Source organism: Strix uralensis, chromosome 14, assembly GCF_047716275.1.
Source record: "Strix uralensis isolate ZFMK-TIS-50842 chromosome 14, bStrUra1, whole genome shotgun sequence".
Lineage (NCBI taxonomy): Eukaryota > Metazoa > Chordata > Aves > Strigiformes > Strigidae > Strix > Strix uralensis.
The window spans coordinates 18,612,519-18,636,544 of record NC_133985.1 but is presented as its reverse complement, the minus strand read 5'-3'; the positions used below and the strand labels follow the sequence as shown (position 1 = coordinate 18,636,544).

General features: G+C 46.0%; 1 protein-coding gene across 3 annotated transcripts in view; it reads right to left on the bottom strand.

The window, feature by feature from the left end:
* Nucleotides 1–24,026, bottom strand: part of MAPK9 (mitogen-activated protein kinase 9) — a 79,342-nt gene that overhangs the window by 6,016 nt on the left and 49,300 nt on the right. Inside the window, exon 13 of one of the 3 annotated variants that reach the window (XM_074884064.1) lies at nucleotides 1,029–1,043. The exons of the other annotated variants lie outside the window; for them this stretch is intronic. The gene's annotated coding sequence lies outside the window, so the exon portion shown is untranslated. Of the gene's footprint in view, nucleotides 1–1,028; nucleotides 1,044–24,026 lie in introns of those variants that run through there. 3 annotated transcript variants of the gene reach the window in all.

The following is a 24,026-nucleotide window of genomic DNA, read 5'->3' as shown; positions in this document are numbered from 1 at the left end:
AGCTGACACGAGGTGCGGTGGTACACAAATAAGCTGCACAGCAGCTGGTCAGCCTGCCTGCAGCTTTCCTCGATAGGAATATCCCCATTCCTCAAGCCTGGTTGCAAATCAGTAACTGCAGCGAGAGAAGCTGAAATTCATAGAAGGCAGCGAGGCAGCTGTCTCCAGAGCCCGACTGGGGATGATACATCACTGAGGTTTAGGTCACCCTGCCTGGCAAAAGCAACTCCAAGTTGTGCTCCCAGACCACAGACACTTTTCAGCTTTTCAGGATTACAGAGTGAGCATTCAAAGGAGATCTGCGACTGCAAGTGCTCCAGCCCTACCGGAGCACCGGGGGCTTGGGAACAGAAGCTTGTCTCGTTTTCTCTCTTAATTTCTGACCTTACCCATCGACATGGCAGGCACCTGGAAATTCTCACAATGAGATTTTGCAGGGGGTGTGACAGATACAAACCCTTCGGCTTTGCGGGGATTAAAGCAGGGATTTTCACGGCTGAATGCAGGGCTGGAGGCAGGGCAGAGGTGCATTTAACCCCCAGCACTCGCCTCCAGTTTGCACCTGCATGAACAGGAAGGGCTGACACCCACTTACTCCACGGTATGGAGGTTTAGGGGCTTCTTTGGGTCCACCCGAATCCACAGCACTCTGCAAAAGGGGTTAGATCCTGAGTCTGCTAATAGCAGTAAAATTATGCTCACTTTTTACTAGTATAACTGAGATCAGAGCGAGTCCTTTCATTTACTGGTTGATTTAGGACTACTTAACATTCCATGGCACAAAGAGGCAACCAAGAGACTTTCATTTGCCAGCTGATCCAGGCTGGTTTTAGTTTTGCATCACCAGCCTGTTAGGAGGGCTGTGAATCCAGCCAGTGACACGTAATCTGCTGTAAATGATATCATCTTCCCTACCAGTGTCTGCTGAGTGACTCAAAGTATTTCCAGAGGTTTAGCATATTCTCACCATAACAGAAGTACGTAGTTGTCATGGTTTAACCCCAGCTGGCAACCAAGCCCCACACAGCCACTCGCTCACTCCCCTGCAGTGGGATGGGGAGAAAATCAGAAGGGTAAAAGTGAGAAAACTTATGGGTTGAGATAAAGACAGTTTAATAGGTAGAGCAAAAGCCACACACACAAGCAAAGCAAAACAAGGAATTAATTCAGCACTTCCCATGGGCAGGCAGGTGTTCAGCCATCCCCAGGAAAGCAGGGCTCCATCACACAGAACAGTGACTTGGGAAGACAAACGCCGTCACTCCACACATCCCCCCCTTCTTCCTTCTTCCCCCAGCTCTATGTGCTGAGCATGACGCCATATGGTCTGGGATATCCCTTGGGTCAGTTGGGGTCAGCTGTCCTGGCTGTGTCCCCTCCCAACTCCTTGTGCCCCCCAGCCTCCTCGCTGGTGGGGTGAGAAGCAGAAAAGGCCTTGATGCTGTGTCAGCCCTGCTCAGCAGTAACTACAACATCCCTGTGTTATCAACATTGTTTTCAGCACAAATCCAAACCATAGTCCCCTACTAGCAACTATGAAAACAATTAACTCTATCCCAGCCAAAACCAGAACAGTAGTATTAAAAAATAATTGCATTTTATTCATTATTCTTCATGACTTAACAACTACAATTGCCAACTACTTGTCTGCAGCTTGACTATTATAAAACTAGGTTAGTGAATGGGAGCTTATTTGCTGCAGTCGAGTCATTTTAGTGGGCTTGGATCAGGCCCAAAGCATCTTTCTGCCACCTTGACAATATTTTGGATCCAGCCCTGCTGGTACCATGCACACTTGAAGCGAGGCAGCGTTACCTGGCTATGGAAAAACCCTTCCTAGTGAATGTGCAGAGACCAAAGTCACGCCTGACAAAATTCTGCTAATGCTCAAAGGATAATGCCAGGAAAGGATTGGGCCTTTTCAGTTTAACCTTCACTGTGCACGTCCTTGGAAAGTACCAAATTGGTTAATCATAGAAGCAGCAAGAAAAAAAATAATTCTCATTATAAATATTCACAAGATCACATGCAATCCAGCAAATCCTGTCTAAATGAAGGAAAATAAATTAAGAGAGGATACTGGCCTGATGATTAAAACTTAACCCACGATCCCCATGATGGGCTGACATTTGCCTGCTCTTCAAATACTGCAATCACACAGACAGCCCCTCTGGCTGCCAGTGACATTAAAGGATGAAGCTCCCTTGATTTTAGGAGGAACAGGTATACTGGGACCAACACTCCCTGGTGCTTAGCTCTATGCAGGGGAGAAGCCTTTTGCCACGTAGCGACACCCCAGCACCCCCTGCCCCCTCCATCATCCCTGGGGACAAGCTCTGGTTTCACCCTCACCATGGAGGGATGTAGCTATAGGAGCACAGAGCACCTCACTCCCATTACAAACCAGGGGAGAGTCACAATACAATTCATTTTGCCTTTTTTAAGCTTTCTCCATGTACGCTGCTGAGCCCAGCTTAGGAAGGGTGCAAAGCCTAAATCCTGCCTGTCCTGCCTGCACCAGGGCAAAGAAAACATGCAGGCATGGGCATGGCCATAGGCACCAGCAGGACAGGCAACCGCTCAGGATTGCTTTGCTGAGAGCAGAGCCCCAGACAGCAGCACCATCCAGGTAGTGGAGTTGCTTCTAAAATTCATACCTGAGAAATCTCTTTAAATATCAATGATTTCTGGCTTTTCAAAATCTGATTCCCCTTGAAGTTACCCAGCCCATTTGGTACATGCTTATACCTTTTTCTTATTGTGATTAAAAACAAACCTGTTGGTGATTGTGTCACTAGACCCAAATTTGATTCAAAGGGACCAAAATAATAAAATAGAAGGAAAAGGAGTACCCCTTGCACTCCCTACCAAGCCCTGATTAATTTTTCATTTACAATTATTTTCTGTGCAGCACTCAAGAGTTCAGGTAGTAACATTAAAAATTCCCTGTGCCCTCAGCTTTCCCTAATTAAAATTGACAACCCTCATTTTGAACCACAAACATAATTACCCAGTCCTCCTCACCGACTTGATAGCTGAGGTTGTTTGTTGATAATTTATGAGCATCGAAGAAGATGAATAACAAAGCCAAGCTCTGAAAAACCTCTCAGTTCCTGTCTTTGAAGTCACAGACACGCCAGCAGCAGATGAAGCTGCTCAGGGGCTGGGTGTACCGTCCCTTCCTGAGACTGTGCCGTGCCTCTTGCCCATGACAGTGACATCCACAGGACTCATGGTCCCACTCCGAGTGTGGGGAAAGATCAGTCTGAATTGCTTTTCAAAGGGTTTACAGAAACATCAGGGCAGATCCTCAACTCTAGCTGCTTTGGGGCATGAAAACTAACCCAGGGGATGGCTTGGGGCACTTCAGTGTTTCCCTGCCCCTATTTGAGAAGCGCCCTGCCACCACCTCAAGCCAGCAGCCCACCTGAGCCTGGCTTGCTTTAATCACCCCATGCCACACACACCAAGTGACTCTTACCAAGAATAGCCTGAAAAATAGTTTCCCCACACTAGAACATAATAAAAACCATTTTTTCCCCAGATTTTCCAACATTCCCTTACCACCTACAAAACCCCCATGTCTTAGCACCTGTACAGAATCCTAACCATAATAATTTTTTGTACTTATCATTGCTTATCCAACAACCTCCGTGCATGCTCGTGGCTCTCACCAGTGCCCACAGCAGCGTGAAGCCTGTTTGCAGGCAGGAGATGGGAGGACAGTGCAGGCAAGCAGCTGCCCACAGGTGACATTCACACCTGAGCTGGGCAGTCACAGTGCACCAAACGCTGGATATTAAGAGCATCTCTGCTTAGGTGCATTAATCTTGAATACAGACACTGAAATCAGTCATTTCTTCTTCCTGTAGGAACAGGCTATGTGGAAAACCTCTTGCTCCCACACCAAGGCAGGAAGGAGGCAGGGACATAGTGGGGAAATGTCTTGCCAGTGCCCGAGCATCCCTTTGCCCACGGGCTGTGCTCGCTTCAGCCGGCTGACAGGGCCCCAGCCAGGGAGCAGCAGCCGTGCTGTGATGGACATCACTTAATCACGCTTCGTTAAGCACCAGTGTGCATCAAATTTCACCCATGTCTGCCTGATTGCCTGTACCTGCCTCACCGAGGCCTGTGATGGGAGGTCAGGGAAGGATCCCACGCCTGTGGACTCACTCTGTCCAGCAGCACCAAATTTGCTTTGTAAATAGGATAAAGCAAGCTTTGGGCTGAATCTTTCGATGAGAGCACACGACAGATGCTAGTGAGCACGTGCTAGCTGTAGTAGCTTCAGGGAAGCCAACACCTCTAAGGGGCCCAGTAAAACCAGCCCCATACAACCCATTCATCCATCCCTCATAGTCTGTGTTTTGGGGAGCCTGAGTTTCCCCCTGCCCAGGGACACGGGTGTACCCAGGGCTCGGCAATGCAGCCGTCGCTCATGGAGCTGCAGGCAGAAAATAGGGCTAATGGGTCCGGCGGGTGCGAGGAGTGTTAGTCACACATGTGATGTAGGTGGCTGGCACCAGGTGTTGGCCAAATTACTATTTACCTCAGAGGTGAGGGGAAGTGAAGCAGTGAGAAGAAAAAGAGCGATGCATTTCAATGACTGTTTGCAGTTGGGTCTATTTAGAGAAAGCTTTTCCTTGCCTTGCTCTTGGGGAGAAGGGTAGAATCTCATTTTTGGGATGTGAAGCTCAAATGGTACTTAGAGCAGAGTGGCAAAGCCTTTTATCCAAGAAAAGCCTCTATCTTTTCTGTGCTTAAAGATGGTGAGAACACGGGGGGTTTTTGTCTATCACCTCTTGAACAGCCCAACCTACTGCAACTGCCAGGAATGCGGAGACTGGGGGAAAAGAAGAGTAAAAGGGAGAAGAGACTGAAGCACAGAGAGAAGATTATTAGAAATGCATGTATAAATGAAAGAGCATGCTGAGAGCTAGGCAACATTACTGAACAATGCAAAGTGCAAACAGACAGAGCAAAGCTATACTATTCCCTTTAAGGTCAAAGCTTTCTATAAATTCCCAGCAAAAGCAATTCAAGCGCACTCTGTTCTCCCCTGGACTTTTCCCAGACCAAAAGCTGTTGTATATCTGCACCTTTAAAGAAACTGTAACTCTCTATCTGTAAAGGGCAAAAGAATCCAACATGAACGGTTTGGTTCCTTCTGCTGTTTATAGGAAATTTAATAAATTTCTTTGGATACGTGTATGTGCTCATTGCTCCTCTCTGAACTGCGAAGAGCACACAGAGTGCCACTGCTGGAAAAGGAACATTGCTTCTTCAGTGGTTATTCTCCCCGCTAAATTGTGGGAGTTAATAAATGACTGCCTACTCAGGTAATTAAAACTCCCCTCCCCAGAGCTGGCCCAAGATGACCATAACGATGTTTGGTTGGATTCAGCACAGACCAAAGTACCGTAATTTTTCATTTAAGCTCTGTCCACACTCAAGGGTTTGCTGGGTCCAACATCAATAAACTCACTACTGTCACTGCAACAGAGGAGTTTGTCCCCAGCAGGGAAAATAATTGCATGATTATTACTATAGTTTGTTTGCAATCCCCAAAAAGCAAGCAAGTGTGCTAAAAAAAAAAAAAAAGCAGAAAAAAGTTGCAAAACTTTCAGGAATCAAACACAACACTCCTCTCTGTTTAGACTAAAATTGTATTGCTCTGCTCTCAATTTGGGGCTGAATGAGGTTTGGTGGTTCCCCCCCTCCAAGTTTGTGGGTTTCATAATGAAAGGAATGTAAAGTGAAAGATATGAAGAAAAAAAAATCAAAATGGCTCATTTTGGAAGTGTTAAAATAATGTTTTGACTTTCAGAAGAAATTTTTCTATGAGCAGCTTGGTGAGGCCAAGAATAATTCCTGAAACATTCGGATATTGGCAAATCTACTGGAAAAGAATTCAGCTTAAAATACAGCCTATCTCTTTCAGCCGAGATAGGTGTTTTCCTCTGAATTCAGGTTCTGAATTCAACCTCTGTCTGTTTTCCCTCAGGTTACTGTTATTTCATCAACAGCTCACATGAAAAATGACAAACTGCCAGAGAGCAATTAATATCTATCCATTTCCTTCTGCATTAACAAAACGCCCCATTTACAAGCCAGCTCTGCGTGCTAAAATCTAGACACGTGCCATGATTTTGCCCATTTGTCACCAAACCAACCCCATGACTGCTCAGAGAGGGAGCGGTGACAGTGCCCAGGGACCTAATCCTGAACCAGGATGGGAATCTCAGCCCCTGGAGAAGCCCATGGAAACATAACAGTAAGATTAGGGGAACTCAGCACCACCCCCAATATGGTCTGGATGAATCAGGACTGGGATTTTCTCTGGAAGCTTGTGAAGGGTGTAGGTTTGTGCAAGCATCGGTCAGGGTATAGCTCAATGCCTGACTTATCCACACTATTGATCCTGTGCAGGAGAAACTACCAAGATCTGTATCAGAGTCACAGAGGAGAGATTTTCCTTGTCAGCCAAAAACTAGGACAGGTAGAAGGTCACCACAGATGCTTTGCATTTCCCACCAGACCAGAAGAAATACCAAAGGGAGTTGGGGAGGTGTACGAGGTGGGTGCAGAGGTGTCCTGGGAGATTTTGGGGAAAGAAGGTTTTTCTTCATGATCACACACCTGCATGGAATTAAAAAGCACACAAGCTGTTGTGTGCACACTGCTGACACCGGTTTGTATCACAGGTTTGCTATCAGCACAAAAAACAGCTTTTAAGAACCTCTTATTAAAAACAACATGGGCCAGAATTTCCCAAGTCCACACAAATTATACATCTTGGCTCCTACCATGTGTATGAGCAAAAGAGCTCATTTCTGGGATTGTGCTGCTACTCAAATGTATATTAGTATGTTTTTTTTAAAAAAATGTCCCTGAACTTAAAGCATAGCAAGGGAAGTAGACAATGGGGCTGCAGAAAGTCCCACCAAGGTGTTCCTTGCTAGCACCATGGTCCAGGCAGTGACTTCCCTGCTGCTCTAGGAACCGAGGCACACTCCCCCATCCTACCACGTCAGCACACAGAACTTGAAATAATTATTCAAAGTTTTATCACTGGAAGAGTTGTCAAATTTATTCTATTTTAATTCACCCTGTACGGCATCTTAATTGTGCAAGATCCAAGCTACTGTTGTCCCCAGTCCTCAGGGGATTTGGTGAGGGGGTCTCAAGGAGAGCGAGGCTGCTGCCACTGAGGCAGGACTGAAACCTCAGAATCTGCTGCTGATGGATGGAAATAAGCACTTTTGTGATAATTAATGTGCTTTATTTTGTTGTGGATGCTTAGGTGGTAGTGATTTTAGAGTATGTTTTCTAGTCAGCTGTGGTTACTTTATGCTAGTGAGATGGAAGTAAATGCACTTTTAGTTTTGATCTAGTATTTACACTACTCTTACTGTTTAAGCAGAGCACCTCACAGCTACCAATTACTTCTGTTTTTCCAGCCTCAGCATGAAGTAGGAAATCCCTGTCTCCAATGAAGGGTGGTGAACTGAAGCACTGGACAAACTCAGCGGTTTGCAGCACTGGAGGACTTTGGGCAGTGCCGTGGGGGAAAGCCAGGACCAGAACCAAACCCCACGAGTTTTGGTGGTGTGGTGACCCCTCCGCTCCTGCCTGGCACCATCCCCAAGGCTCCTCATGCCACTGACAGTGCAAGCCCTTGTGAAGTAGCTCCTGAATCACAGTCTACAGCCCAACATAATGAAATAAGCTGGTAGCAATTTTGTGTTGTTTCATCTGCAGGGCTGTGACCCCATTTTCACAACACAAGACTCAGGTGACCAGTGAATCAGTGAAATGGGTGCAAACACCCCTCAGCCCTTCTCAGGGCTGCGGATGAGAAAGGTGTGGAGAATTTGAGGCAGATTCATCTCCTGCTCTGCCCCTTCCCAGCTGGGATTTTTTGGTGCTCCTTTCTGGATGAACCTGTTTGAGCAACACATTCCCCTGAGGGCACGTTGGGCAACCTCCTCCTGACTCATGGCACGTAGGAGTGAGCCCAACAGCATCAGTCACTCTGTCCAAGTGAAACACTTCAGTGACACATCTGGAAAATTCACTTACCACCTAGGAGCTCCCCAGCCCTTCTGAGCTGGGAAGGCCAGAGCAGGTTCTCCCAACCACACACCGTGTCATGGTGTTTGCACAGCAGCCACAGATAGAGCTGAGTTTTTTAACCCAGCTTGGTCTCATCGTTAATTGGCAACGATGAATGAACCCATCTCTCCATTTCTAACAGTCCAATTCCTGTCCCTCCTGGAGAACCAAGCCTGGGGCCAGCAACCCTGCTCAGACCTCAGCTTGGGAATCTATCAGTGAACCAGACCTTGCTGCCCGCAGAGCAAAGCAACTCAACCCCCAGAAGTTTGCTTAGAGCCTCAAGTTCATTGAATTGGCATCTCCCAAGGATGCCAGCCTCAGCAAAAGCCTCCTACATTGCCCCTCACACCCCTGCTGTCTCCACGGACTTTGTGTTGGGGGAGAAAAGCCCCACAGCATATTGGTGCTTACACTCCACCAAGGGATGAACACAACAAGCTAACACATGGGGCTTTTGGAGAGCAAATGGCTGTTGCATGTTGCAACATAGCTGGCATGAAGTTTGGGGCCGGGGGGGAGAAGAAAAACATAAAGGAAAAACAAGCCCTAAAGCCACCCATCCTGTCCCGCGTTCACCCCATACCACAGGTCAGCTGATCTACCCAAGCCCACACATCAGCATACCCCAAGATGGGGATTTTACAAGTCAGGAAAAAATGAAAGTTGCTAAAACTTTTATAATCCCAAACACTGAGGACTCCTGTGGGCAGTTTTCACTGACAGGGTAAATGACCTCCCCAGGGAAGGGGGATGTCTGACATGAACCTCCACTGGGGCACATGTTGTGGCCAGCCCAGTGCCAGGGACCAAGCTGGTGAGCGTGGCAGCGTGGAGATTGGAGCAATTTGGACCTGTCACTTTGATGCACAGAGTTTTGCTTTGCGGTCACAGGCCTGTCTTTCAGTAAATAAATAAAATCGGAGATGGTTTCCTTTATCCGATGGGATTCCTTGGCCTACAATTAGCATCAGAGAAGATTTTAAAATGCAGGAGTGTAAATTTATAGACATAGCTGTCAGAAAGGGAAAAAAACCTCAGCCCTTAAATTACCAGCATCTTTGGCTGTTCAGTGCCGACACAAAACCACAGAAGACGCTGTGCTGGCAGTGCCATTGTTTGCATCCTCATAACAACTAAAATAGGATAATACACGTAATACAAATAAAACAACTTCATGTAATCTTCAGTTATAATTTCCTTTAAGATCTACACAGGTTAGACTTTCTATATAATTAAATCTATAGATTGCCTTTGAATGCTTACCTTGCAATTCCTTGAGCTCTGATGAAAAGTATGCTGTTTGCAATGACAAGATTTATTGCATCTAGCACTCTATATTATAGCTGCTCTGCTAACCACAATAAACAAGATATGAAAAGCAATCATACAGATAATACCATGGAGGAACAAGCACCAACTTCGTTTTTAACCCTTTCACCTGCCTTCACACTGGAAACTCCAGTCAATGTTTCTGCGGCACCATCCAACCCCAGTGGATTAAGGATTTTGTTTCTATAGTAATAGACCTGGGGCTTGGGTTTCTTTTCCCCCATTTCTAAAGCACCAGTATTGCTGGGAGAGCTGAGTTTATCTCTGTCACTATCAAAGGGCACAGTCCATGGCTGGACGAAAAATAAATAAGTAGAGCCAAGCCAGCTGCTGTGGTGGGTGCCAGTTAACAGAAGTGACAGGGCAGGACCATGGCTGCCTCTGTGGGAGTTAAGCTTTCCATTGCTTCCACCCACACGTAAAACGTCATTGTTTCTGGATTTAAACCCCCTTCCCAAAGGCTGGAGGTAGGTCCCAAGCACAGCTAGGGCATCCCGTTGTTGTTCTGAGCTCAGCCTTGCTGCCCAGTAAGATATTGTCAGCTCAGGACACAGTAATTTCATTAGTAATGTTTTGCATCACAGAAGCCTGGATTTGACCCTGGAGACTTAGAAACATTATCTGAAAGGTGAATTTCCATATGAAGGTCAAGTGGAGATGTATAAGTGTAATCAAGCCACAGCACAAATGGAATAGTCCTCCACTAACCCACGTGCCTGAGAATATTTTCTCAAATCTTGCTCCCCCACCTTTAAATCTTCACCAGATCGAGAAAGAAACACTCCACAGGCCAAAGGAGCAGCCAAAGACAAGAGTAGCAATGATAAAAATCTATTTCTTGCCATTCCCGTTCATGCAATGTAAACAATGAGTCCATATTCCTGCACCTAATGAAATAAAGAAAACCCTGCTAAATATTAGCACACAGGAGGACAAAGCAGCAAGCAGTCACTTGTTTTCTGCCTTACACATGGAAACCATTGGCCATTTCAACCCAAGAGGAAGGAGAAATGTTCCACAAGTGGGAATTCACTGCTCTATTACAATATTTTCTGCCCCAAAACTCAGTTAACCATTTACAAACAGCATAGAGACTGCAGAGGTGCTTTATTACTACTTTTTATAGGGACAGCTGACTTCCCTTCTTTCTGGCCCACTTTTTCCTAGTTTTATGTCTGTCTCCAGACAGACAGAAGCTAGTGCAGCCCTTGTCCACACAGAAGTACCCCAGAATAATAAACTCTTTGTAAGCAATGCTGAAATTGGGCAACAGCAGGAGAGGGGGCAGCAAGGTCTTGGGTTTAAGAACAGACCAAATTGTTCTATCCAGGGTAGAAAAATTAAAATATGCTGGAAATAAATGTAAAAATAGACTGGGGTCCGCAGTCCAAACAGAGTGTATATTTAGTAGTTGTGAATGGGAAAGCGCAGAACATTCCTGGAAAATGTTCAAAAAGCATCCAAAGAAGATTAAAAGATTTCCAAGCAGAGATTTTTAAGGCAGGTTGCTATGGATGCTGGGAAGGGTGTTAATCTCTGACCCTCATAACAAAATATGTTCCCCAAAAGCCATTTTTTTTCCAGGAACTGTAAGGAGGACTTTAGTTCTGGAAACCTCCAAGGAACAAGTAGTTTGGTGCACAGCACCCTGACATAACACAGGACCTTCAGCACTGATGACAAATAACCCTGGGAAGGACCAGAAATGACATAACCCTTTCCTCAGGCTGTCAGTCAGTCATTTCTGACAAACCTGGATGTTCTTAAGAGTTTTGAGGTGGAGACTGTCCTGTCCACATCCTCAAAGCAATCCAGTCCCTGGCCACTCTTCTAACACTTAGCATGTCTCCTGCTTGCTGCAGCTTAACTCTGCTGTTCCCTGCCCCATCCACCAGATGCACTTGCATGAATATTGGGTTTTTTTAATATCAAAGAACTTTTTTCAGGATTGGGTCTTTCAGTGCAATACAGAGACAGCAGGAGACTAATCTTCTGTGAAAATGACACTAATAAGGATCATGATTTCTTTGCAGATTTCTCCCATGTTGCATCTCCTAAGAAAATAAACCTTTGTGGCATCTGCTGCTTTAACAGCTCATCAGCACGATACACCTGCTAGAGACAGGACACGTAAGAGAAGGTGAAAGGCATGGCAGGTCTCTGAGAGGCCATCAAAAGTCATCAGTGCCCAAACTTTTGCCTTTACAGACATGGTTCCCTGTGACATAAATTAAACCTTTTGATTTTTGCCCCAGCTGAGAAGCAGCCCAAGATCTGCTTGCAAAACTGAATACTCTGATCTTAAAAGATTACTGACAAAAAGATTGATCGCAGGGCATGTTTCACTTTGGGCCACTCAGAGACAATAAATGCATGGCACGTTTGATGTTTGATCTCAGGCACTGCTTGGGCACAGGTGTCGCTTGCTGTGTAGGTGTTTGAGCTCTTCACCCATCCCTGCCCCACTATGGCAGAAGGCTCCAAGCTTGGATCTGAGATAAAACTTGTATGATGAGGAAAAGCCTATGCTGCAACCAAGGAAAGTTATAAACTTAGAACATCCTACTCAGGGAGAGAGCCCGAATTTATCAGCAGGAAAATGACCTTTAATGGCAAATGTTTGCATGAATGGGTATACTAGAGTTACTCTAAATACTCCAAAAAACAGCTGATTTCTCAGAATAGGCACAGAGACAAAATAAAGTTTTGTTCTTATAGCCCAAAGAATGAAAAATCAGCCACTGTAGGAAACAGCAGTGAAGTGAAGCCAATGTTTGCAGAAGTGCACTTGCCTACGTGACCAAAGTGCTCCCACAAGCATCTGTCCAGGACACAAAAGCAATGATTGCTGTCACCAGGTATAGGGTTTTAGTCTATTTGTAATTTAATAGAAGAATTTCACAGAGATTTCTGCCTTATTGATTTTGCCTAATGGAACAAGCTCCTTTCCTAGGGGCACTATGTACTCCAGTCTGTGCAACACGCATAAAGGGCAGGAGAGATCCTCCGCTCCTATTCTAGTAGACTGTCAGCATTTAATTAATCTGGGAGCTGCAGGGCAGATTCTTAGTGCAACCAAAAAAAAAAAAAGCTAAAGACAAAACATCAATTTGTGCTCTGAATGCCCCAGTGCATTATCATCATATTCTTAGAACGTTTAAACTGGAGGCTACAAGGCTGGACTGCTAGCAGCGCTTGAACGCCTGTCAGGTTTTCCCCCTTTAAGGCCCCCGCCAGATACCCTTTATCCTTTATCACATCAAATGCTTTCAGTAGGAGGTTCTCTTTGATGCTGATTTTCTCTCTGATTCTCCAGGCATAGATAAATGAAGGCTTCCTTAGTATTTGGAAGCGTAATGAAAGTACATGGCATTTCATTATCTGCAATCACGCATAGCACAGAGCTGGGCAGGTTCTTTGGGAGCATCCCATTGCACACCAGTGGATCATTCCTGGTTGTCACCAGCTCCTCTATCATTCCTGAACGCCACCACCAGACGCACATACACGTGTCGTCCCTGAGTCCAAATATAGCCTGCATGGATGATGGGGTGCAGAAGAGCATGAACTTTTTTTTTGGCTTTGTACACATTTTTCACTGCCTGTGACATCACAGACCAATTGGGTCACCTACTAAAAAACATCCTCCATCTTCTTTTAGCAGCTTTGGAGCTAAATTTAGAATACTAACCTTTTTAAAAAATGACTTTTGTTTTGTTTTCAGTTACAGGTTTCGGTCCCTGTCAGTGCTAGACACTGTCAACGGCTTTGCTGCTCCAGTCTCTCTCCTTTTCTTCCCACTGCTGCAAATAAGTCCTGTACATGTGGAGATCACCGGTAAACATCACCTGTTTGGTTCACTGCAGGTCACCAGCTAAAAAACAATTTTATAAAGAAAATATTTTTTTAAGCTGTAACAGCCTATGCATGCCAGAGCAAAGCTAACGCCTCCATATGCTGCCAGGAAGCCATGCAGATCAGGCCAACATTTTGTAAACTGTCCGGTAATTTGAGGTCCCTGGAAACTCCCTCCCAGATGCACAGAGCTCCTAGCAAGTAGCATTGGCCAACAGAAGTGGACGAGCAACAACCTTGACAGGAACAATGTGTTGCTCAAGTCTCCTGTTTCTCTGTCAGTCTGAGCACAGGGTATATGGAAAAAAGCAGGCAACCACCTTTGGAGAGGAATGAACCAAATAGGGAGAAAAACCCTACCACAATACAACTTTGGTTTCAATCTCCCAGATTTGACAAGGAACATAATTTAGGGCCATGTCCATAAAACAAATGATTTTGCAGCCTGACATGGCATGCTCTCCATGTAGGTGACAACAAGCCTTTTTCTGGTACAAGATGTGAACCAGAATTTGACACTAGTAGTCAATTCACTGTGAAAAATGGGTGTTGATTGACTTGGCTTCTTCTAAACACATTGCTACCCAGAGATTAAAGACCACATGGTGAGGATGTATGAAACTGCTGAATTTTATGGGAGCATCTCTCAGCTGCCAAGCAACAAAGAAAGTTACTGCCTTTGGTGTTTTCAAACTTGCTTGCACCTTTCTAGGCTTTCAGAATTGGGAAGTTGGGAGGGTTTGGGGTTTTTTTAGCCTTTTTTAAAATGTAAAAGTAAACCCTATCCCTACACCACTGAAGGGAACTCAGAAGAGGGCTGTTTTGGTATCTGCAAGCTCAGTTCTCCCTGGTCTATCATCACTACATGTTCCCCAATAGAAAGTCTTCATGCTTCCTCGGCACTGGGAGACATGGGGCAGAATGAGGGATCCACATACAGGAAAAGGCAGAAAGACAACACATAAGTACAGTCTGTATCATTACAAGAGTTCTTTGGTTCAAGACTAGGGTTTGTTTTCCTTCCCATTTCAGGAGAAGCTTAATGGGACTGTAAGGGCCTTACTTGTGCCAAAATTAGCCTAAATGGTGATTTACATACAGTAAGAGAAACCATACTAAGGCCACCAACTGTCAATAACGGTTCCTCCATGGGGGTTCAAGGATGGTTGAACAACTCCTTCAACAGTTCATTCAATTTGTACTTTTTTGAATGCTTTCATGTAGACAAAACCCCCTGTAAGCTGTGCCTGAGATCTCGGCCAAGAAGCAGCACAGGCCTTGGGCATCATGGGAGCATGAGCCATAAGCAACCAGATCTTTGTCTCCTGGCCATTGGTTTGGGACAGGCTGCTTTGCTTTATGCTCTGTATGATGAAGACAGCAAGCACCAGCATGCTTCAGAGAAGCAGCTGGACAACTGAGATGCCTCTGTCAGAGCAGACACGATGCCCAACAGGGCTGCCACCACCCCAGTTAAAATACCATGAAACAGCAAGGAGTTCCTGGTGTACCCAAAAGAAACTTCCTGCAGTATAACTCCTGCTGTCCATCATCAGCACTGGTGGAATAAATAACGGTTAAGACACAGTATTAGGTGCCTGATCTTTAGTTCTTACATTAAAAGTGGATGCAGCAAGCGGGGAAGTGCGTAGGAAGGTGCCCTACCCCTTAGCAAATTCTTTGCCATCCATCTGCCTTCCCACGTGTTAAATCCGGGAGACGCCACTGGCGTGCAGATAACTGGGTGTTGGATTGCAGCCAGCCCTGCACAAGTAAAGGCACATTCAGGCCCAAGATGTTTTCTGGCATCAGTATCAAGCTTCCTTTCTAGCAACTAAAGATGCTTAAAGGGCATTATAATAGCTGCCTGAATATCAGAGACACTCCCATCACTGTTTGATTTCTTCGTGCAATAACGCATGGTCAGATTCACACAAGGTTTGCAAAGGATCAAATCTGCTCTTTTCAGAGACAGCTGGGAATACCCCTGGAAAAATGTGAAAAACACAGCATGTGTTGGGACCGGTGCCTCTCCCTCATTATTCCATGTAAATACAAGCAATCTGACCCCTCCAAAGAGACTTTGCATTTCTCAGAAAATGACCATCTGTCAGGCAACAAGGGGTGCTCATTATTTAAATTAAGAATCTATTCCCTGCTGCCATTTTTGCTCACATCTTGTTGTAACAGAGTCTCTCAAACACCCCATTCCCCTAGTATGGTGAGCTGAGATCACAACTTATCCCCACCTTTCCCAGTGTCTGTCACCCATAAAGACCCACCTAAAGGACACCACAATTTTTGGGCCAAGAGAGCTCTGACATGCCATCCAGGAGAGTGAGGCAAATCAGAAAAGATACACAAAGGGCCCCATAAAATAGGACCATGTAATAGTGAATTTTAGGCATCTTATTATGAAATTAAGTTTTCTTGAGGGGCATGGACAGGAATGGTGGGGCCACACCCAGCTGGCTGGGGCTGGCAGGAGCTGCCCTTGCACACTCTGTGGGCTGCTGCTCCTCAGCATTTCCAAATAACCTGCGCTGTGCCAGGGGAAAGGAGGTGAAGCCACCCAAATATTGCAAGTCATCATCTGTGAACCAAAGCAACACCTTATGTGTAACTGTAGAAATGCAGGGGTGAAGGAAACTCAGCAGAGCCTCGACTCCCCTGCACAGCTCTGCTGCTTTCATGAGCATTTGCTGCTGAAGAGACCTCTGGGATAATTAACAAGAGCTAGCAAGAAAAACTAAGGCTTTTTTTTTCCCTCTCCATCAGGCCAAAAGAATCATACCAAGAAATCCTCAGTTTGACACGATTTGCTAAATGTCACTTGTCACAGGGCTGCACAGCTCAGGGAAACGTGAACGAGAAACCAGAGCAGGGATGAGGCCATGATGCTAGCAGACCTCTGCAGCTTCGTCGCTCTGCCCTGGGCTCTCTGCGGACAGCCCCCTCCCCTCTCCAAGCCTTGATTCCCAGCTAAACAACATGGAAAAGCCCTATTTCTCATGGTCTAGGGGGAAGTAAATTAAAGGATACTTTGTACAGATACTTCAGTAGCGTAAATAAGTGAGGCTAGTCTTAGAAATACCCAATTCCTGCTTAGCTGGTGGAGTAGGTCCAGCTTTTAATGGGCTGCTGTCTCTATCACAAAATACCCAGAGATCTAGCGGGTATGAAAATGTCTGACTTCCCTGCAGCTTGAAAGACAGCAGGGGGAAGCTCATGCCAACCACGATTAGAAAGCGCTGGGGTTTGGGTTGACAATTGCACATCGTCTAGAGGTACGATGCGAATTAAGAACTCTTTGGTAGAGGCAAGCTGCATGGCCAGACACTGGAAAGGCTTTTGAAGTACTCGTTCTCTGCTGGAAAGAGCCTTGGGAGTGCAAACTATTTATTAAACAATAAAACCCATCACACTGCTTTTAATATTTTATGTGAGGGGAAATGCATTGATTTCTTATTTTTAATAAGGCAGATTTTAAACATCTTTGGAGGAACAGGAAAGGGATCTATTCAAAATAAGTGTAGATTCTCTACAAGCAATCCCAGCCTGTGTTTATTATGGATATTGTCACATGCAAAAATAAGAACCAACAAAGCACAGCCTGTTGTGTCAAATTGCTTTATACTCTAAAAAAAGCCAAAGGGGAGGGGGAGCTTTAGGAATGCTGAAATGACATCAGCTCTTCTCTTGATCAAAATCAAGACTGAACAAGTAGAAGTATGTGATCTTTCCAAGTGCTGAATGCCAAGTGACCCCATACCAGGAAATTCTGAGAGCTGCATTATAGATTGAGCCTGACATTTATCAAGGAGAAGCAAAGAAACATTTAGTGAATGTATGGGGGTTGGCTGGAGCTGGTAATAGGTGACTATGAACATGGTCAAACACTAGCATAGCTGTGCAGCTCAAGAACATAAGAAGAAATCCCATTAAATGTGACTAATCAAAGATTTGGAGGGGAATGGTCTATAAATGCCTGCTGTTTGCCTCTGACATGGCTTTTTCTTGCTGCTGAACGTTTTTGAAGCTCTGCATCCTGGTCATTTGTGTGTTCAGTGCCTGGCCACAAAAGCAGCCTCTGCTTGAGCTTGCTCCTGCTGCTGCCTGTTACGTACTGGGGGAAAACAAGCAAGAAAACAAGAAGTCTCTGGTGTAAATTTAGGAGAGCTTGGACAAGAATAAATCACAGAGCTCATCTCTGGAGCATTTCTCAAAAGAAATTAGTTGAAAGTAAATCAAAGGCTATCATCTAAGAACAACCGCAAAAACATCGTAGAGACACCAGTTCAAGCAGTCACTTAAAGAGATGGGCAAGTATCGATAGGAGAATATGGCACTTTGTGCCTTCCCTCTGGAAGTCTTTATTTCTACCACAAGATGCTTTGCCCCAGGGCCTGCCTCTAGGAACAGGCTGTGCAAGGTACCGAAAAGCCCCAGCTGCACACACAAACAAGGAATTAGTTGCTTCTTGATGGCCCAGATAGCCCACACAAGCAAAACCATAGGATGAAGCCCTGCTGAAAATCAGTTGCTTTCTATTGCACAAACAGGAACATAACCCTAAAAAAAAAAAAACCCAAACCAAAAAACTTCCTTCTCTGTTTCACATTGAAAGAGCCTCAGCTTCATTACTGTGTCTAGCTGGGCATCACACAGGAAAGCCAACAGCAACAGGTCCAGAGGAAAACAAAACCAGCCTGGGAAAGCAGTGGAAAAAGACTGAATGAACCAGGACTATTTAGCTGGAAAAAAGAACAAGAGTGGAACGTGATAAGTTTCAAATGCAGAGGGCTTCCTTACTAAGATGGAAGATGGGACCCAATTTCCATGTTTGTGATGGATCATTTGGGAAGAAACGAGCTTGAACCAGAGTAAAGGATACTGACTGGATGTTGGGAGAGAAGGTCTTTCTGCAGCTCAGGTGACCAAAGCACTGGATCAGGTTAGAAGACTGTGAGGTGTCCAGCCAGGAGGTCCTTAAGCACAGATTGAACTGGTGACTGTAACGGCAGGTGTAACTGGTCATCCCTCAGGGCAGGGAATGAGCTCCCAGTGAACATCCCTTGTGATCCCCCACACAGAGGGAAACCCATCTCCAGAGGTAAGGTTGGTTGTGTAGCTTAAATTGCTAAGGAGCATTTCTCCATGTGGATCTGAACTTTTCCAGAAAGTAGAAAACAACAGGAAGCTGAAGAGCCAGATGGGCAGATGGGGTCAGATATGACACAGTGGGGGCTCAGCAGTGTCCAACCTGCAGCTCCCAAGACCACAGGACATCATTCACAGTGCACATGCAGCTCTGCAAGGCTGAAGCACACCCCCACACCATGCCCACTGTTTGGTACCAGTGTCGCTCTCAAAAGCCCAGCTCTGCAAGTGGGGACAAGTCAGCTTTGACATCTCAGAATCACAGAATCATCTAGGTTGGAAAAGACCTTGAAGATCATCTAGTCCAACCATTAACCTCACACTGACAGTTCTCAACTACACCATATCCTTAAGCACTATGTTGACCCTACTCTTAAACCCCTCCAGGGATGGGGACTCCACCCCTGCCCTGGGCAGCCCATTCCAACACCCAACAACCCCTTCTGGAAAGAAATGCTTCCTAATAGCCAGTCTAAACCTTCCCTAGTGCAACTTGTCCTGTTGCTTGTTCCTTGGTTCAAGAGACTCATCCCCCCCTCTCTGCACCCTCCTTTCAGGTAGTTGTAGAGGGTGATGAGGTCTCCCCTCAGCCTCCTCTTCTCTAGACTAAACAATCCCAGTTCCCTCAGCCGCTCCTCGTAAGACCTGTCCTCCAGCAAGGAGCACAAGAGCCCCATCCACCCATCTCATGGCCACCATCTACTGGGTGCAGCTCCTACTTTCCCATGGGACTGGAGGGGAATGTCTGGGTCAATCCATGTCAGTCTCCCTCAGCACTTGTATCTTTCTCCTATTTCTGCTTTCAGTTCACATTTAAAGCAGCAACACTTTACATCTGCCAGCCAGCACAGCACCTTCACTACCAAATTACTGGTTAAATGAAAATTCAAAGGAACATTTAAAAATTTCATCAATGCCACTTGGACATATGCCTTCAGGCTGTTTATCTTTAAATGAGATGTCACATGTAATTTAGTGGCTATATTAAGTATTGTTTTTCACTTTTAGCTGCATTGCTGTGGGCAGCCCTGTATCAGTGCACACCTTCATTCTTCATTAGGAGAGATAAATGAAAATGGCACCATTTTTCTGAATTAAAGTCCAAATATCTGACATGTCAATACCATCTAATGGAACAAAGCACTACAGATTCCTAGAGCAGGTGTTTAATTTGCATGTTATTACTGACAAGCAAGATTAATGCTTTGCTAAATACTTATGCTGCAATAACAAGAAAAGCAGAGGGGGCCTATACTTAAAATGGCAAGCAAGGACAAAATACTGTAAGTTCCTTTTGCTCCTCAAGTTCTGTCTTTACAACAGAACTAGATTCTTATAGCTTTGGTATTTCTTTTTAAATTGCCTTCCCTCCCCCCACCCCTCTCCCACCCCGAAAGGCAGCCTGTGGAATAAGGTCCTCAAATTGGAGGAAAAAAAAAAAAAAGATATTTTAATAATAACAAGGAGGTGCTGTAATAGGTACACTCTGCCTTAGGAGGCACAATGGCTCTCCCCGCTTCTGCTGCCAAGCAAGCTTGGAGAAATCTTTTTCCTTTCTGTGCCTCCGTTTTTCTAGCTGTAAAATGGGGGCAGCAATGTCAACCTTCTTTTCTAAATTTCTTTAAGATACAATGTAGAGGTACCACATGCAAATTAAGAGTTTTTTTCCATAGATTTTCATAACAGGAGCTTGCTTAGTTTTTTTATTGCAAGCTGCTAGGAAGTTTTTGCTTTCAAATTTCATGGGCACTTGGACTTCTCCCTTGGAAAGATCCAAGTTGAACAGCAGAAGGTAGGCAGACGTAGTAAACCAGAGAGCCTTGAGCAGCCAGGGACAGTGGAGAACTTTAGGAAGCCTGAGCCCCACATTGCCGAGCCAAGCACAAGGACTGGGAGAGCCCCAGCAGCACGGGCTGCTCTAACCCCAGCTCACAGGCTGCCAGCACAGTGCAAAGCCCCCAAACCAGCCCAACATTACATCCACTGCTGTTGCTTAAGGCTTCAACAGCAGGAAAACACACGTCATCTTCTCCATGACCTCCTCTTATGCTGCAAAGATATGAGCCTCAGGAAAGTCCGTTTCATCACCTGTAACACCTTAAACACACCAGATGGGCCTATGGTCATTTAGGGCAGCAAAGTTGGTGCCTTTTCCTCAGTTTCCCTATTTCATCCTTGGCAATGCAAACGCCCTCCTCTCTCCATCCAAAGAGCAAAGCAGCAGTACAGAAGCCTCTGGAGGCCCCTGCACACACCAAACCCCTGCAGAGCTGAACATGCCTCATTCTTCCTCAGCTCTAGCATCAACCACCCCGCACTCTGTCCTCAGGAGGAAGAATATCTGATTTTCCTGAAATTTATTTTCATTAATCGGGATGCTTCTGTGACTCTTCTTTCCCAAGGGTCGATAACACTTAGGCTGCTTAAGGTCTATTATGGGTGAAATGCAAGAGTTAATTAGACAAGCAATTTCTTGGTCATTAGGATGGGTTTCCTTGCAATGCAGGGAGATGTCACAGAGGGCAAGATGACAGCAGAGGTGGCATCCAGACCCCTCACCAGCCTAGGCAGGAGCAATACTGCTCCCAGCCCTTCCCCAGACCCCTCCTGGGGGCAGCTCAGGGTGGTGCTGGTGGCACAGCCACCAGGTAGAGGAGGTGACTCTTGTGTTGTCCAGAGGGGTTTAGAAGGCTGTTTTCCACCCCCATGCTACATCTTGTGCATTTTTGGGTTGTACCACCCAGAAATCCCACAAATTCTACCTACAACCTAAAGCTAAAACTATGGGACAGCAGTGATGCTCTCGGTGGGAGCAGGGATGTTACCTGCTGCTCCACTGACTCAACCCTTCCTTCAGCTGGGAGTACTTGTGTGGGGAAACAAAGTTTAAACCTCATCCCTGAGGCATTCACTCCCCCAGGATGTTTCTTTCTACACCATAAGCTGGCTCTTGCCAGACTGCTTCCTACATATGCGTATAACAGCAGAATATCACGGGAATCCAAACTGCTTCTGGAATAATAATAATAAAAGAAAAACAGAAGTGCAATTAAATTACAGCTCAGGGCCATTTGCTTTACAGGAACTCTTTGTTCTGCAAAGACTTGCTGCTAAAATTCGGCAGGATCATCCTGTTCTCAGCACCACCACATGAACTTGGAACCTCTGCCATGGCTTCAGGAGAGCTCCTCTGGATTTGTCCCAGCACCATCATTTTGACAAAGATAGTGGGAAACACACTTGTTTTCAATTTGCAAAGCTGTATAACGTATACATGTTGGGTATCCAGCTCCTGTTCTCTACTGCTGACCAAACTAGAAGATCTGTCCATCGTCAGATGTAGGAAAAGCTATAGGACAGCACTTGCATTGAAAATCTGCCATTTTACAGTGAACACATTTGTCAGCCGAACCACGCCATACCCCCAGGTAATCACTCCCTCTTTTGTTGCATATAAGCACCAACCCAGCTACTTCCTACCCTAGAGCAAACCAAAATCAGTAGGTCAGGACCTTGCCTTGACACAAGCCAGCAAAGCTCTGCTTCTTCAGTTAGCCCAAATACACCAAAGCTGGGAACAGATCTGGCCTGAGGGAGCTGCAGAGGGGTAAAACCAGCAGCCGTAATGGCGGGATGCCAGCAGGGTACACCTTGTAACAGCTTTAGGTTATCACAAACACACAGTGCCTTTACAGTTCAAAGTTTAAGTGCAAACCCAGCCTGAGAAAGGCAAGGATCGTTTCAGGGCAGCTCACTGGCCATGCCTGCACTTGGATCTTTTTGGCAGCAGGGTGGGCGAGCAGAGCCCTCCTGCCCCGCAGGATGCATTTGCAGGGAGGATGAGATGCTGCCCCGTGCAAAGGGCTCCTCTGTCCTTCTGCTGAAGCACCCGCCGCTGCCACAGCCGGGTTTCCCCTTCCCTCACAGCCCTGCTCCTCTGTGGTTCACATCACCACTCATCCAATGTATTACGGATGTATATTGTTCAGTTGCCCTTGAACTATGGTTTTAATAATTTGGGGCCTTCTTTTTTCCCCCAGTACCTGTGTGGATAACATCAGAGTGATGTGAACAAGAGAGGGACCTGGGCTTTTCAGTGACTCACCACAGTATGTCTGTAGGATTTTTATAACCTGACCTTCCATTCATTTTCCACAAAAGGACTTTTATTGTTTTGGAGATGACAAAATAAAGGCTACTATTCACTGGCTGTCAGGTTAATGATTCAGAACAGGCATGCATGCATTGAAGAAAACAAGAGTTCAAGGAGCAAAGCCAGCATTAATTGCAAATAAAAAGCAAGACTGATGTTCACATTCATTAGCCACCCTCTCCACAGTGCAGTGATGCTTCAGCATCACTGAAAACCATCACCTCCACCAAGCCAGCACCCTCAAACCAAGCGAGTCCAGCCCAGCAGGTTGGTACACACCACCTCTGTGGTTGGGGGTCCCAGAGGGGCACCGAGCAAACCCATCTCATAAACCAGACACAAGGGAATGAAGCTGCAGAGACCGATGAACCTCAGGCCAGAGGGGGAGGCTGAGTTGCCACCTGCAACAAAGTCCTTCCAGGCTTTTGAAAGCCTCTGACTCTCCCTCTGACAGCAACAGTGTCACTTGGCTGTTTTCACTTTTTCCCATACCAAACACTTCCAAAAAAACCAACCATTCAGCTCCATAGTGTTTTAAAGACACACAGTTTTAGGGAGGGTTCCCAGCTTGCAGGAGATGTTTATGGTGGCACCAGCAGCCAGCACCTTCCCCATCCCTGTCACCAGTCCCCTCAGAGCAGTTGCTTGTGGCCTTTCAGCAGAGCAAACCATCCACAGTTAACCTCACCAACAGCTCTCCTCAAAGGCACAGAACAATGAGGTGCCCATCAGGGATAGCTGTAGCTGCATGGGGACATGGGGGCAGGGACAAGGAGCAGCTGAGGACACTGTACTAAGGGACATACCCTGGGGTCACACACAGCCACACTGCGAATGCTTCCCCATGTGGCCACCAAACCTGGGGACATCCTGCCTCCCCTTCCCACCTGGGCCATCCCTCACAAGGCAGATACTCACCCCACACACCATTTGCAAGCCTGGCACCAGATTTCCAAGTGCTCAGTGAGGTATTTAAATACACTGAGCTCTCACGCAGTTTCTTACATTGAAGAATTTAATTTTTAAGAAATATCTCCCACCTGGTATCTCCTATGGTCAGCTTAAGGGTACAGCTCTGCCACTCCACAGCCACTTCCACCCTTCAAAACTTGCAATCAAGACAAAAAATCTTTAGTATAACCATACAGCATGGACTCTGCCTGCCTCCAACCTCAGCCACACTGAGTACACCTAATTTTGGAGGCTGCCCCTCATTTATACCTGCCCACCCCAGAGTCATTAGGCAGAGGGCCAAATTCTGAAACTAGCTCATCCCTCCTTCTGGGCAGGTAACGGCAAATTGGGCGAAGGCTTTGGGGGATTATTGGCCCTGAAGTGATTAATGCAGCTGAGGGCACTGCCCGGGCCAGGGGTGTGGGGAGGATCCAGCCCCAACTGCATGGCTTTCCCT